Below are 16,513 nucleotides of genomic sequence, written 5' to 3' on the forward strand. Positions count from 1 at the left end.
TTCTCACTTCAGTTCCTCACAATCATCTTAATAGTGAAGTGAGAGGTGTGGTTCCTGTGATTGACGTTACAGCCAGTCGGTGTTGGAGCTGTTTGTTGTTGGTACCTTTTAGAACATTTATATTAGAATTATCTAACAGATAACATGACTTGCTTTTGTATTTTTTTTTAATTTAGCGTTGATTGGCAGTATGCCTGCACGTTGCATGTATACAATTTATGAAACAGAAATGAATAAATTAAAAAAAACACTCAGACTGAGGCTTCAGAAACCAGCGGGTAATGTCATGGCCCTAGTTCCCATTCAAGGAGCTGCAGTTTTCGGCACTTGAGCCTGATATTTTCCAGAACGCACTTTTTGGCTGCTTGTCAGATAATGTTAATGTGTTGCCTTTTAAATTTCTTTGCTAACCAACATTACTAAAACAAAAGAGTAGTTAAGCTTTATTTGGTCCTGTAAGCAACTGCTACACAGACCTGCTGCTTACAGAAATTATGGTTTTTACATCAAACTGTCCCAATTTAACCTCAGATAATGACTGAGGACACGTCACAGTGGAGAGTCCGTGGTGCAAATTTAAGACACATTTGCATTTAATTAAATTATGTGAAGTAAATCTGAGCCGTTGATGATGTCATAGTGACGCCATCAGCCTCATTTTGAATTTAGAGACAAACAGTGCAGAACAGGAAGTGGATTGGGAAGAACTTGGGTGTGTAGCACTGCACATCCATGATCTGAGTTGAATTATGGGAATTGTTAACACACGACCGGGAGAAACTTCTGGATTTGTCCTCTGCTGCTTTAATTTGGACTTTTCTGCTTTCAGTCAGCAGCGACTCTGCTGTTGTGATGCACTTGAAATGAAAACGACAAAGGACATGGCTCTTCATCTTTCATGTCATTCAAAATGAATTTTAAATCCACAGACATACATGTTATCTTAGTGTTGTAGGTACTGCCTCACTGCTCAGTGTTGGCAGGTTAAATATGAAAGCTCATGTGAAAAATATGGCTGCATGAGTCATTAATATCCTTCGCAGACTGATTTATCCTTTTTTTTCAACATGAGGCAGTTTTATTTTAATCATCTTTGTTTGTTTCATTTCAGGAGATGTTTTGGCAGAAGCTTTACTTCCTCTTGTCATTTTTAAGCAAGTCACTGAAAGTTCACTCACATCTCTAATCCTTAAATCACATTTTATCACCACCATCTTAAACCCTCATTTCATTTGATGCTGCGGGCGACTGAAGGCAGCGAGACGAAGGGTGTTTCTTCTTCTTTCTTTTTGTTGTGAGCTCCCTGATGAGTGGCGGTGAAATGACTTTGGCGGCTGCTGCTAATGCGCTATAATTGGTACGAGGAGCCACTCGCTCTGAACAATTATAAGATGCTGGAGCTGCAATCTCTGTTGAGAGAGACAGAAACAGATTCCCTTCATCTTTGGTGTGTCAGCCTGCCGTGTTTTACATCCGTCAGAGCTTTAAAACAGATTTCAGACACAGCGTAGCAGCTCTGACTGTTTGACAGCACAGGTTGTACCTGCTGCAGCCTGGAGGGGTAAATTTGACTTTTTTGTGTGTCAGATATATTTTGGGGGAAGACAAACTGTCAGCTAGTCGACTGTAAGCTGACACAGTGACCTGACATGTCAGCTTACAGGTTTTCTTTAGGTTGTTAAATTGTCTCAAACATAGTCTGGTTAAGATCGGGCTTTAAAGGTGCCCTGCGGAGTTTTCCTGTAGACAAAGTTATTTTTACTTTACACCCACAAAACCACTTTGATGAAGAAGAAAATAGCATTTTCAAAACTCCCTCATACACTTATAAGATGCTTTCTTGTGTACAATTTCCACAAAATATAATGAAATGAAAATATATTTGTTTATTATCTAGCTGTTTTTATTTTATCAAAAAACAAAGCAAACAAGGGAGGCAGCAAAAACACTGGTAAGTACTAATAATCCCCAAATAACTATTTATGTAGCACCAAATCACCACAACAGTCACTACTTTATATTCTAAAAAGGGTAAAAAGGGTACAGAAAACCCCCCAAATCAGATGAGCTTCTGTGAGTAAGCACTCAGTGACAGTGGGAAGGAAAAACTCCCTTTTAACAGGAAAAAACTTTCGGGGGAAAGAGCCAGGCTCAGGGAGGGGCGGGGCCATCTGCTGCAATTGGTTAGAGGTGAGACATGCTGTGGAAGAGAGACAGAGGTTAATAATAACTAATGATTAAATGCAAAGTGGTGTATAAACACATAGTGAGTGGAAAGAGGTGAGTGAAGAAGAAACACTCTATGCACTTAAAAGTAGAGATACTGTCTGACTCCTGAATCCAAACTGGAAGGCCAGAAAACTGAAGGTTTAAATATCCTATTAGCACCAGTAAGTCCACAGTCTGAGAGGGAAGTGCTCTATCGAGGTGATATGGTACTATAAGGTCATTAAGATAAAACTGGACCTGATTATTCAAGAAGGATTTAACAGGGAGCCGGTGAAGATATTATTATTAAGCCTCATTGGCTACTTCACAAGGTAATTCTTCCCAACCAATAAGAGAATGGTCTGAAAAAAGAAAATATCCAATAAGCAGCACTACTCTAACTGAAAATTTCTGTCGATAAAACAGGACAGAGACATTGTTAGAGTGCTTTGAGTTGATAGGAAGGCAGCAGTAAGTCAAACGACCGTCTCTGAATGAACAACACATTGAACACTGAAGCAGATGGGCTGCAGCAGCAGAAGACCACACCGGGCGCCAAACCTGTCAGCAAAGAACGGGAACAATTCACGTGAAAGATTGGAGGAACAATGATACCTGTGGTGATGAGCCTTAATTTCTGATGTGATATTCGGATGGCAGGGTTAATAATGTGGTCTAAACCACATGAAGCCATTGTGTTATCATGTTGATCTCTAGAGATTTTCTCCAGCACCTTGTTGAATCGATGCCAGGAAGCATAATGGTTGTTCTAATGGTAGAAAGGAGAAACCCAGTACTAGCAAGATGTACCCAATAAAGTGGTTGTTGAGTAAATTTTTAGAAATCTTGTTGCTTTAATCACATATTTAAGAAGTTAATACTTAGCTGCTAATAAATGACAATAAAGTATATGTCGTCTAAAAGGGGTAGTTTTCAGGGGCAACATGGGTGAGACAGGTTGATGACCATGACAGAGCCATCCATCCATCCATCCATCCATCCATCCATCTTCTTCCCCTTATCCGGGACCGGGTCGCGGGGGCAGCAGCCCAAGCAGAGAAGCCCAGACCTCCCACTCCCCAGCCACCTCCTCCAGCTTATCCGGGGAACGCCAAGGCATGGGACATGCCCAGAAGACCTAGCTCAGGAGGCACCCAGAAGACATCCTTGTCAGACCCCCTCTAATGGCTCAATGTGGAGGAGCAGCGCTCTACTCTGAGCCCCTCCCGGATGGCTGAACTCCTCACCCTATCTCTAAGGGAGAGGCCAGCCTCCCTTCGGAGGAAGCCCATTTCCGCCGCTTGTATCCGTGATCTCGTTCTTTCGGTCACTTCCCATAGCTCGTGACCATAGGTGAGGGTAGGGACGTAGATCAACCGGTAAATTGAGAGCTTCGCTTTTACACTAAGATCTTTCTTCACGACAACGGCATCTGCATCACTGCTGCAGCAGCACCACTCTGTCTGTCTATCTCCTGCTCCCTTTTCCTGTCGCTCGTGAACAAGACCCCGAGATACTTAAACTCCTCTACTTGGGGCAGGAACTCGTCCCGACCCGGAGTGGGCACTTTTCTGGCTGAAGACCATGGCCTCAGATTTGGGTGCATTCTCATTCTTTTCTCACTGCTGTTCCAGACCATGGAGGCCTGAAGCAGAACCACATCATCCGGAGCAGACATGATTCTGGCTTCCCAGAAAAAAAAGAGACAAAATTCTGATATCAGTATGTTTGTTTTACAAGAGTTCTTGCCACTTTCCCAACTAATTCAGAAACATTATTACCTGTCCTTTTGGTTATCTGTCAGCTTCATCAAAGCCACATCAGGCTACATGAGGCTACAAACACAGGTTTGTGATGCATTTTGAATGTGCAGAAGGTTTTGAACATAAATAGAAATCTTGCTAATACAGATTCTGAGCAGTTAAAATGAGTGAATATGACTTAAGAGATCACTGAGGGGTCACAGTCACCAATTAAGCATCATCGGTGATGCTTTGCAGGGTAAGAGATGCGCTGGAATGTTCTGGAACAAACATGTTTAGTATCTCGTGTTGTTTGTGGCCAGAGACTTTCAATCAAATGTTGGTTTTAGACCAAACTTCATCACAATCCAGCTCAAAAAATATCCAGTGAAATGAAAGCATTGACTGGTGGGAATAGAATCAAAGTATACTTGTTTGTGTTATTAGTAAAGCTATTCTTCTTTATGAGGCTTCTGGTTCAGTAGATTGTTGTCAGAGCATTTTTAAAAATATTTTTCTCCCGCAGCCTGGAGCCTCAGCTCATTGTGAGCAAATGTTTCCCTGCTTCATCCATCAGAGCCCTGAGGGATCCTCTCACTCTGTCGCCAGCTTTTCTTCTTAAAGCCTTGTCTGTCCACCAGGGCATCCAGCTGGAAGAAGCTTCTACGTCCCTCATGTGTTTCCTTATGTCGCCGCTTTCTGCTCAGCTCTACAGATGAATTATGGAGGAGAGCAAGACGACAGAAACACGCCAGTACTGAGTGCATACTCTGTGTTTGATTGGATTCATTTAACTGTTTATTTTAATGCTTTTTGTTTGCTTTTTTTTCCAAAGCTCACATATTATTCCTGTCCACCTCAGCCTCTGAAGGACTGCCGGGCATGCCGGTAAAACACAAAGAAAAAGGTCTATTTGATAAAATCTACAATAATTCTGGAAAGGTGTGGTTGTCACTTACAGGTTTGAAGTTGTTCTTGTTGTTACATCATTCTGTAGTACACCAATCAAAAGTAGATAATCCTTTGTTTAGTTATAGTCAATCTTCAGAAGAAAATGTACCATCTTTTCTTCTGGAAAACAACATTTTTAAATTCATTTTTGTGTCCTGGATGATATCAAATAATATTTTGGAGGGTTACTCAGGCAAAATGACACATTTAGGGGGTCACTGGGGGACGGATAATAAAATAAAAGAGGGTTTTAATTCTGTTTCACTCCTTTATGATTTCTTAGACCTTCCTCTGTAAGTTAAACACAACAAGAAGTTTAACGTCATGTCTGCTGTGGGGTTTGCGTTGGTTTTGTGCCAGCTGGCATTTGTACTCGCGTGCTTACAGGGAGCGTGACTGTGACCTTAATGTTGTCCATAGTGAACCCCTGGCTGTCTTCTTTCTGCTAACAGGCAGTCAGAGTCGACTCCTCTCCTCCGTAAAGCTTTGAATATTTCAGCAGTGAGCTGCAGGTTTTGGGTCAGTGTGTCAGTGTGTGATCCGCTGTGACAGACTGCGAAAAGACTGAAAGAGGAAGAGGGAGGAGCAGTCTGAGCAGACTGAAGAGGTGGAGAATGCCAGTCACTGAGGGAATCACTGGCTGTTCTTCACAAGCATGCACCAGTGTTGCAGACAGATGTTTATACGTATTTGTCAAACCAGACTCGTGTAATTGTGACAGCTGCAAACCTGTCGTTTCCACAGCTCACACTGGGCTGGACAGAAACTCTAATACATCGAGCCCACTGTACTCCTAAAGCCTTAGAAAGTAAACTATCCCTGTTATTCCTAATGTTTACTAAATCCTTCTGATCCAGATTCTGCTGGATAACAGGCCAAAATCAACACTTTGTCACCAGTGTTCATACTGAAGATCGAGTCTTGGAAAAGAAAATGAACATTAATCATCCTCAGAGAAAGATAGAAAATGACTACAAAGAAACACAAATCATCAGGAAAGAATGATTAGACTTCTTTTTTTTTTCCCCCACCTGTCCCGTTTGGCTCTTTTGCCATCAGAATTATTGTCTAAAGGCCAAGAAAGATGCCCAACGGATATACTTTACCAAATGGCCGTATTGGTCCATTTGATTGACCTTTGTTTATATTGTTTATTTTATTTTATTTTCACTTGCTACACACGGGACAGACATGACTGTGGGAAAGAAAAGGGAGAAAGAAAGAGAGGTAGGGAAAGAAAAACAGCGGGGAAGAGGAACGGTGATAAAGGTCAAAAAACAAAAACAAAGAAAACAAACAGACAAAAAATCCATATATCAATCACCTGGATCACCTGTTGAGAAAGAAAAAAGAGAAAACAAGCAAAAAAACAGAGCAACATAATAAACAACATCATCGCGATAATCTATGTGAATATAACAGTAAATATTGGATATTATTGTGCAGCACGTGAGATCGACAGCGCACAGTGTGCTTTGAGGTAGGAGCCAAAGAGGGTGTAGTTTGTGTGTGTGAGCACCCGTGTGTACACCTGTGAACATGAGCGCGCTTGTATTTAAAAGGTTCCTTCATGTAATGATCTGCTAGAGGGTGTGGGGGGCCACTGCCCCGTCCTCCAGGGCATGAAGCAGGTATGGAGGAGATCAAGACTCCAGACATCCAGAGGCCCCCAGAACACAAGAGACCAAGGAAGACCAACAGAGGGGCAGCCGCGCCACTATCCCAGAAAGAGCTGAGGAGAGTCCCAGATGAGGGGTCACTCAGCAGCCGCGGAGCAGAAGCCAGGGGGGGGCTGCAGTGGCGTGCCCGTGAGCTCCGGTCTGAGTGTTACCCTCTTCCCTGGGGTAGAGAGAAGCAGACCGCCCCGACTCCCAGCAGCAGGGAGGCCCCACATCCCAGACCCCAATCGGGCGGCCAACTCCTCCTCCCAGCCCCCCCGCCCCAACAGGCCGCAGAGAATGGGGGTGTGAGAAGACTCCAAACCTCCCTCTGCCCGCTCATATGTAGTGTTGATGCATGTGTTCAAGGTTCAAGGTTCAAGGTTCTTTATTTGTCACATGCATAGTTATACAAGTATAACACACAGTGAAATGTATCCTGACACGATCCTCGACATGTGCAAAAACATGGGGGGTAGAGGATAACATTATAAATATATATATATAGTATATACATTGGGTGAATGTGCAGTAGAAGCAGCAGCAGGTGAATTCTGTACATTAATATGAATAGACATCTGACTATTTTACAGAATGGACAATATAAACATATTTAAAGTTAAAGGAAGTTAAAGGAATTGAGTGTCTGGAGGAGAGTCTCAGTCAATTATAGATGATGTGAGATGGATGGCGTGTGTGTGTGTGTGTGTGTGGGGGGGGGGGTGTTGGTTTAGGGCCCGGATGGCCTGAGGATAAAAGCTCTTCTTGAGTCTCTCTGTCCTTGCCCGGATGATGCGAACCTTCTACCAGATTGTAGAAGTTGGAACAGTTTGTTGCCAGGATGGGACGGGTCCTTCAGTATCTGCGCGTGCTCTAGTCCGGCATCTCCTGGTGTAGGTGTCCTGAAGTGGGGAGAGCAATCCTGCAGCAGCGTTCTGCTGTACGGATCACTCTCTGGAGAGCTTTTTGGTCCTTCACACAGCTGTTCCCGAACCACGCTGTCATGTTCTGTGTGAGGATGCTCTCCACAGCGCCTGTATAGAAGATCCTGAGGATCTTTGGAGAGACCCTGAACTTCCTTAGTTGTCGGAGGTGATACAGGCGCTGCCTAGCCTTCCTGGTCTGGACCTGAATGTGGGCAGCCCATGTCAGGTCTGAGGAGATGTGGACACCAAGATATTTGAAGGACTGCACCCTCTCCACTGGAGCTCCATTGATGAAAATGGGTTCTAAGGTGCATTTAAAACCCAGGAGGGCATGGAGCTACCTGCCAGAGAGCAGCAGGTAAGCGCATAGCCCCTCCTGCTAGCCCTTAATGTATATGTGTATTTAAAATTGTGGGGGGGGGATGCCTCCTCTGCACCCTGGTGACACACCTTTACCCCAAGGCCCTGCATGTGTGGGTGATTGTGGCGGAGCGGGAAGAGGGAGGCAGCTGGAGATGCGGAGGGAAGGAAGGGAGGGGCAAGTGGCCCCTCCCTGGGGCCAGCTCCCCCGCTGACCCCAGTAGGCACCCCCATACTCTGGAACCCACCAGGGCAGGGGGGCCCAGGCCCATCCGGACCGGGGGCCCACAGCAGCAGCGCCGCCCGGCCCCACAGAGCCCGGGGAAGCCCACCCGACCCCACCACAGAGAAAACTGCACCCACCCCTCTCCCAGACCAGTTCTTCCTCCACCTTTCCTATATCTCTCCCCCACCTGCAGAGTGAGCTCCTGGAGAGAGGAGGAAATGATTCGACTTCAAAAAAGTTAGTTAGAGAGGACAAAATAACTTCTGAAACACAAATTTAATTCAATTTTAGTTCGATTACATATGTCATCAATTCACAGCAACAATTACCTCAAGGTGCTATATATTGCAAGTTAAAGACCCTACAGTAATAGCATTATTGTACCAATAACACCACGAATTGAAAAGACCCACAAAATAGTTCAAAAAGAAATAAATGATCCAAAAATTGACAAAATCAGAAAGACAAAAAAATACACCAATCTTCAAAAAGAGATATCAGTTTATCCCCATCAGGGTCATGTGGGAAGCTGGAGCCTATCACAGCGACCACAGGGTGAGAGGGAGGGTACACCTTGGGTAAGGCTAACACAGACAGGCAACAGTGCTAACCCCCATGCTGCCAAAGAGACAAATCAACTTCAATAAAGTTAAATGCAACTGGCTAAAACAAAGCCCAAGTAATCAACCAGGAGATACAAAGTAAATACAAAGTGGACAAAAAAGAGCTACAATGTCAACAACAGGCTAAGAGTGGAAATCAGTCGGACCCATGGCCCATGTCCTCCCCTCTCTCTGTCCATCTTCACTGTACAGTCCAATAAAGCACAAAATTAATACATACACACAATATCCACCAAGAAACACACAAGAGATTAATTACACAACAACAAAAAAAGACACTGACAAGTTCACACAGCTGTTGTGTTTTTCTCAGGTTGTTGTGTTGCTCTGTGTAAATTTGTCGCTCTTACAGCCTAAAATGTTTTGGGTTTCTGTTGGAGCTTCTCCTCTTCCTGCAGCCAGAATTGAAAGGCCACAGCTAATGATATTCTAGCTTGACCCAGATTCTGTGATAAAGCCTTGTAGGTGCTTGAGGACAGCAGTTTTTACATGTCTTTGAAATATGAAGTTGTGTGCCGGGTGTGTATTTGTGTTGGTGTGCAGGCAGGATTAATTTTCGGAGGAAGTCAAAGGTCACTGTAGATAAACGACGACAATGCTGGAAAGGGAGTAAGTGTATTTCTGCTGATGAGGCATTTTGTGGTCACATTAAATCAAGTTGTGTTCCAGGTCAGGGTTTGATGATCAATGAAATCATCTGAATCATTTGTTTTCACGTTTCCTCGCCTTTCTCTTTTCTTCTCTTTTTTCCTTTGCTGCATACATGACTTTGTGCACGATCAGGTTTCCTCAGTAACACCACAGCATTTGTTCTGACTCATCTGATAGGAAGCAGATTGGATGGAGAGGATGTAAACTTTGGGTGTGAGTGTTATCAGACACCATCAGGAGCAAACTCGTGTACATCACTGTATACTGATGCTACTGTTGTTTGAGAACCACATTATTCTAGGCCTTCATGTAGAATAAATAATGTCTTTAAAGATCAAACTGACAATGAGATTGTTCTCTGCAGAACTCTAAAACCACCTCAAAGATAGTTCTGGATAGTATTTAGTTCATTCTTGTCATTATGTAAGATTAAAAAGAAAACAATAGAGCCACAAAATGTTACCATTCTTGAAAAGTGAGCTCTGCAGGAATAGCAGTTTGGGAACTACTCATGAGTACACATATTCCTTTCAGGATGATAGCAGCTGTACACGGACCACCTTCATGTGAAGGTTGTATGCAGGCAAGATAGGACCCAAAGTGCAGACACTCACAGGTAAAAACTTGAACTCAAAATAGCTTTAACACTGAAGTCAAATGTTACAAAACTGAGACTACCAAATAAACCAAACACACAGCATAGGATAAGGGAGATCGCAACACAGACCAAAGAAAACACAGGGCTTAAATACACAGAGGGAGCAATCAGGGAATGAGAGACAGGAGGGAAACACAGCTGGGACAAATCAGGGCTAACGAGACAAGGGAAGCAAAACCAGCTACATTAACATGAGACACGGACTTTCAAAGTAAAACAGGAGACATAACAGAGAGATGCGGACTTGACAAGGGGAGACAGCAGACAGGGCAGAAGAGCAACTATGGAACACAGACAGAAACCAAAAGACTAGAAATGATAAATAATATCAAAATCAAAGTTCAATAATAATGTAAAACTGAAAACTCTGGGTCAACAACCCAGGCGCCCTATCAACCACTAAATTTGTCCACACTCTTGTCCAGTCCTAGCTGAGACAGGATAAGGAGATCATGGATTTTTTTGAGCTTATGTTGTAGCCCACTTGTACAACAAGATGTGTTGTTTAGTCATATTTGAGCAATTTATATAGACAACAATAAACCATTTTCAAAAGTTTCTTTTTAAAAATCAAATTTTATTTTCCTCTGTTGTCTACATAGCAACAGTCCTGGTGGCTTTAGCAGAGCTCTAAAAAAGTCGCGTATATCCTCTTTGATGGGCTTAGCGTGCCTTGCAAATTGACATACCAGCCTCAAGGTGTTTGATGAACTTTAGCAACAAATAGTCCTCCATAATGAAGACAGAAAGAGCTGGCAGTAACTTTGGCTTTTTATCTTTGCAGAATTATAAAGTATTTAAGTCAGAATTTGGGTTATAAACCTTCCCATCACATGTAGTCAGTCTGCTTGAAATGCCAATGGTCCACATGGCTACTAATTTTTGGGTGCACAGAGGGGTACATCAAGTAGATCATTGTCCATACTTTCTGCCATAAAGTCAAAAGGACGTAGAGTAGTGAAGTTACACTTCAGCAAAATTCGACCCAGAAACAGGACAAAATCGAAGCCTTTTACCCTCCTAATGCTCATCTGGAATAAGACACAGGGCGCGGCGTGAAACAACAATGTGAAAAATTTCCAATTTTTCGGATGTGAACATGTCGTGTAGTGTGTATACACACTGAAAGCTTTGTGTTCTTGTGAAAGATTTGCCCTCAAATGCAAGCAGCAGGGAGAATTTTATGGTTTGATCCAGGAACTGAATCATATTTCAGGATGTTAGTGGGGCAGTTTGAGCTCATGCTGGCAGAGTTGGGACTACATCTGAGGACTCTGAAATCATTTCAGAGAGCCGACGAACCAGGAGCAGGGTCTGGATGTGTGTCTGAGGTAAAACAGTATTATTTTAGTATTTCCATATGATTGTATTTTCAGTCCCTGAGCCCATTTTAACCAGTCAGCAAGTGTGCTGGTTGGTTAAAATGGGAACAGTCACACAGGAACAGTTCACACTGTGTTCACAATGCATTGTGAAATGCAGTGATTCATTTGTCAAAGCTGTTGTTTTGCATACAAAAACGTTTGAGCCCTTCCCCAAAAATAAATGTTAAATTATGTGGTCGCTGTGAACGGCTCCATTAAGAATAGGTGAGTCCGAAAAATTTGAACACCAGAAATATTCACGTAAATCTAAGGCATCCAGTATAAAGAGAACATAAGGCCTTGTCTGGGAAACTAGACATCGTTAATATTCTGAAAATGCACCTTTTCTGTTAAAAGCTTTTCTGTTGTTCCAATGTAAGTAAACAATGTAAAAAATATAATAAATAAAGCTAAATAAGCCGAACTCTGCTTCTAATGCGAGGTGGGGGTTTAAAAGGAACTTACTGTAAAACATCCACAATAATGGAGTTGAATGAATATGGTTAATTTTCCCAATGAAATATTTAAAAAAATGTTTTGATACGTTCAGACAAGCGGAGAGACGATGGAGCCTGAGTGGCAGTTGGAGGGAATGTGGCAGGAGGACCGTGAGTGCCCAGGAAACACTGTTTAAAAATGTCATTTATCAATGGTTGTCAGTATGGTAACTACATTCATTTTTATATACAGTCTATGCACTGATGCTGCAGACACAGGCACCAGAGTTTCACCACAATCTCAAACAAACAGGAGGCAAGTTAAACGAGAGGGTAAGGCAGACAATACAGACGTCCTGGTGTCAATCTTGCTTGTGAAGAACCAATCATACTCCGAATTTCCCCACGGCTGGATGTGGAAAGGTGACTTCCCTCTAAAAGGGGTCAGTTTTCTCCTTTCACTTTTAATAAGCTGTCAAGGTTGTTGCACTCTTTATTTTAAACTATCCTCTAGTAGATTAAGGACAAACTGCTGTCAGTCTCAATCACAAAGACACTATTTCCCACTTTAACACCACATCATCATTTTTGCCCTTCAGAAAGTAGCTGGAGGTAAAACAACAATTTAAAACTGAAATCTCGGTGCTGAAGCGGGTAGCGGCACTTTTTCTTCCAGTGTTCATGAAAATAAATGTGAACAGGACGGAGTAATGACATCGTCCACTGCTCTTAAATCCCTAAATTACTCCGGCTTCAGAATGACTGTTTTTCCTCAGCCCCATTAGTTTTTCAACTTTATAACAGTATTATTGTCTGTCTGAAGAAAGGTTTGTGTAAACCCCGGGTGCATTCCCCCTGAAAAAACAAAGATAGCAGAAACAGACGTATCTGGTATGAAAACCTGCTGTTTGAACTTTGTCCAGAACATAAAATCTGAAAAACCAAAACCAAACATCTACATGGTATTAAAGGCTTCTTTAAATGCCCTTAGGTGACTGCAAGGACTGAACAAGGAGAGTCGGAGCTGTGTGCACACCTCCACAGGCTGTGCTGGACAGTGATTGACTGTCCTGTTGTGTTGTGTGCATGTGTGATGGTAGACGACCAGATGGCTGATGGGAGGACTTGACATCAGAGGTGAACTGTTCCTGCACTGAATGAAAAAATATGCATAGCACACACACATTTGTACCTATAATTTTGAAGTTTGATTTTAAACATTTACTTGCAGCACAAGCGTTCAGAGAACCACCACAATGCTTTTTCCCTCCGCCATGATGAACACAGCCACACCGAGTGTTTCATGTCTTTGTGTTATGACGGATAAACAACTACACAGGAACACTCAAGAAAAGCTCAGTTAACACTCTGTCATACCAGTCGCTGGAGACTACATGTGATCATGACTTAAAACACGCCGACTGTTGGTTTGAAAGAACAATGACCTTTATTGTTAGGTCCAGTGTTTTACTGAGCCATCCATCCACCCTGACTTCCTCTATGCTGACACTATTTGTTTTAGAAGGCAGTCCTAAGAAACTCACACATTGTGAAGGTGAAAAAATTTTAAATAATTAAAGTTTGATCAGCAGAAAAAAGGCTGGTTTCCAAGCAGATATATTAAAAAAATACAGTATTGTGCAAAAGTTATAGACAGGTGTGAAAAATGCTGTAAACAAAGAATGCTTTCAGAGATATAAATGATTGTTTATTGGCCCCAAATGTATTCTGGACAACGACCTCAAACACACTGCCAACGTCATTAAGAACTGTCTTCAGCGTAAAGACTGGAAGTGACGGTCCGGCCCCCACAGAGCCCTGATCTCAACATCATGGAGTGTGTCTGGGATCACAGACAGAAGGATGTGAGGAAGCCTGCATCCACGGGAGATCTGTGCTTAGTTCTCCGAGATGTTTGGAACGACCTACCCGCCGAGCTCCTGCAAGGGTACCGAGAAGAAGGCAAAGGGTGGTCCCACCAAATATTAGATTTCTCTTTTGTTCATTTGCTGCATTTTGTTGATTGATGAAAAGAAAGATTAACACTTTTATTTTTGAAAGTATTCTTTGTTTACAGCATTTTTCTCACCTGCCTAAATCTGCACAGTACTGTGGAAAGTGGAAGCATAAAATAACAGAGTACAGAATAATATTAAAATTTCAGTCTAAAATTTGATTAATCCGTTTCAGTTTTGTACCAAACACATTTTTATAAGTGTAACCCATGTACGTAAAATACACACTGTTCCACTGATAAAACAGTGATGTGTGAGGAGTAAGTGTCATATTAAAAAGGAAATGGAAAAAAACCATCAAGTACACACCCTACTTGAGATGAGAACAACTGCATTTTTGCACATGGACATATGGGGGGAAGAAACAGTTCGGTTCAACTTTACAGTTTTAAAAGAAAAAACATCTTTAAAAAGCCGGTTACCTTTGTAAATTATTACAATAAAATAATTTAAGATCTCACAAAAATTTTATAATCGAGGCTGAATATTCTAAAAATGTCGTAAAATCCACCTCGACCCTTCCCTGTCACACACACACACACACACACACACACACACACATACACTGCAGTGACCTCGTCCAGATGGGCAGAGCGAGCCTATCAGAGGGTCGAGTCACTGTGGCCCCAGAGCGTCTCCAACCACCACCCCGTCGCTCCCACAGCCCTCTGGAGGGAAGCTAGAGTATGACGAGCTGTAGCAGCTTTGCATCATTCTGCTGCTGAGTGTCCACATTTACCCCAAAATAATGAGCCTCACTTTATGTTTGATGACACACTGAGATGCCTGTGGAAACTCAAAGGTCATTTCTTTCTTCGTTGTTATGGGTGTTAACTGTTCTTTGTGAGCCTCAAACCTCCATGGCAGCAGCAGATGTAATCATAAACAAATTTATAGGCTGTCAATTACCTCATGCTTGAAGGGCTGACAATGCAGTTAGGGAGGGGAAAAACTGTGGACCACCATCAAACTTTGGGTTTACTCACATTTAAAAAAATGAACCTCTATTCTTACTCAGATTGACAAAGGAGAAAGAATAAGTAATATAACAGTAACATAACATACGTGATACTGTTGATTGAATGGCATACTATTCTACCTCTTAAACAATCAATTCGCTTTAAATTCACTCTAACTAAAAAGTAAATGCAAAGTAAATGTGACCGGACACAGCCGGGTGGTGAATGAGTTCAGGCTTCGGTGGAACAGCTAAAGCCAGAATAGTAAAGGAAAGGAACAGGATATGCTTTCAGGTTATAATGTCATGGTTAATAAGTCAGTATTGTACAGAAATGTACAACTAGTTGTAGGTAAGCCACCGCTGTAGACAGACTCCCGCGGAGGTAATTGTAGGGGATGGTGGATCAGTCACATCAGCTTCATAAATGTGGATGTGTATTTCAGCTTTGGGAAACTATAGGAGGTAAACATTTGTTTTGGGTTTGTTTTTTCGTTTTATTGTCAAAGTATGAAGCTTTCCCAAACACACTCTGTTGCCTCTAACATTCTGTGGAGCGACGTCTATGGGAAGAACAAAAATTCTCAGCATAAATCCAAAAGATGAGATATTTACATTTGCTCTTGCATCAACAGGGAGCAACATTAGCTAAGAGTCGCTCATTCTGCTGTCATTTGCAACAATAGCTACCACAATGCTGTGCACAACACAGACTCCAATGCAAAAACCACCAGAGACGAAAACATGAGATTGGAAAATCTGGATCTGTTCATTTGAAGAAAGGGGAAAAGCAACACTTTATCTCTGTTGTGTCTTTCAGGTTTGTCGGCAGCTGTGAAGAAGACACACTCATGTGAGTTCTCTTTTTGGATCACTGTGTATTGGTTGGTAAAACTGTTTTATTGAGAAGTTGTATTAATAACATGAATGCTCCTCATTTTTAGGCACACTGGAGAATGTTGAGAATAGGTGAGACTAATCAGTATGAACAAGACAGGGAATGTAAAACTAAATCCGAAGCATGAGGGCCGAAAGACTATCAAAATAAAATAACACCACCACAGAGACAGAAACCCAGGGAAGGCAGCGATATAAACAAACTGTAACCATGAACAGAGGATGTATCATTAGGAAACCAACCAGGAGTTATCTGCTAAAGAACACAATACTCAAAATGCCAAAGTTACTCCATTTATGCTCCCCCTATTCTGTAGATTTATGTTAAAATACTGCAAAGAGGTGTTGTGACATTTGCAGCATGACAGGGATGGAAAGGAAAAGGAACGTGTGCATCAGAATTGTTGCATGAATAGATTTCCTTTGTTTGCAATCTGGCCGCTGTCCCCTGAACTAAGATTCTGAGGGTAGGTGGTCTAAGTCGATTCACTCGATGAGTTTTTAATGAAGTTTCCATTCACTGTGGAACACTGAAAGTGTTTTCCCCCCAACATTATAAGCAGTTTTTACTGTAAAACATGCAAGCACCGTGAGAGTGAAGGATAGATGAGGACAAATGTGTGACAGGGGACTTCTGCTAGAGTGGAGTCTCTCTCATTAGAGCTGATAAGGCTGGATAATGAATGTGAGATCCTCCTGCAGTCATCTGTGCGTGGGACTGTCGGAGGGAGGAACGCTGATCCTCCAGGCACTTCCCAAACAGCTCGTAACATGCTGCTGTGAATCTATTGACTGGGCCTGATGAGGGGAGGCGGAGAGCTCCGGCATCGGCCGAGCGG

Source organism: Oreochromis aureus, linkage group 1, assembly GCF_013358895.1.
Source record: "Oreochromis aureus strain Israel breed Guangdong linkage group 1, ZZ_aureus, whole genome shotgun sequence".
NCBI classification, from domain to species: Eukaryota; Metazoa; Chordata; class Actinopteri; order Cichliformes; family Cichlidae; genus Oreochromis; species Oreochromis aureus.